We start from the raw sequence: 1072 nt of genomic DNA, 5'->3' as shown, positions 1-1072 counted from the left end.
TTAACTTGTCCAATTATCACTCCTTTTTCAATTATAAAACCTTAACCCCCTTCAGATAAAGTTAATCTCTTCTTCCAATATTCTCATGCTAATCTAGAAACCAACTATAGAAAAAAGATTACTACGTGATGTGCTATGAAGAGCGTTAAGAGGTGTAACAAACTAAGTCCATATCATTTTGTTGTCTAAAACGTGCCCGATAGGTCTTATTCTAATGCTAAGACAGAATGATACATACAGTAACTTCCACTTTAGTGAACTTTAACATTGTGTTTGGCCTCATCATGGCAATGGCAGCTCAGGTGCTGTGCCTTTAAACAGCAAAGGGTTGCCATAAACCTGTAACCTTAACCTTCAGTCCCATAGCACACCCTTTGCCAGATAAGACACACATTCACACAGACATTACAGTACACATACACTCAGGTCTTCTATATTCACACACACATACAGTACACATAGGTTCAGGTCCTTATTGATTTCCGTTGAAGTCCCAGGTTCACTGAAGCGGCTGCTGGCTTTAAGGTAGGATAACGTTTATTTGGATTTATATTTTTGCTATGGGTTTACATGCAGTATAATATGACTATAGGTCAACAGAACTTTGTTAGTATGAATGTATGATGCATATCTACTCTGACAGACTGAATTGAATAGATTCTTCTTGGTGTTGACTCTGTGTTTTACACATTGACAATGCGGTTAGGTATGCTATTCTTTGGAAGCTTGTTCTTTCACTTCACTTCCACTTGTGGTTTTATGTACTTGTGATTTTATCAACCAGTGGACTTATTAACATGATATACTATCACCTGTGAGTACCTCTCGATCAAGCCATAGATATCCATAAACAACCTATTATATAAACCAAACACAGCTCTACAGTAGAAAGTCGATACTAACTGTACCTTGATACTGACCAATTCAAATTGAGGGTGACAGAGCATTATTTTTTGCCCCTACTTCCCGAAGGCATGTGAAATCATGTGGTTTTTCTGTAAGGGTCATAGACATGACTCAGGAAATAGTACCTTTGCCACACTCAGATAGAAAAGAACCAGAACCGAGGCTA

This window comes from Coregonus clupeaformis, unplaced genomic scaffold (genome assembly GCF_020615455.1).
Source record: "Coregonus clupeaformis isolate EN_2021a unplaced genomic scaffold, ASM2061545v1 scaf0027, whole genome shotgun sequence".
Lineage (NCBI taxonomy): Eukaryota > Metazoa > Chordata > Actinopteri > Salmoniformes > Salmonidae > Coregonus > Coregonus clupeaformis.
This window is presented reverse-complemented; position numbering follows the sequence as displayed.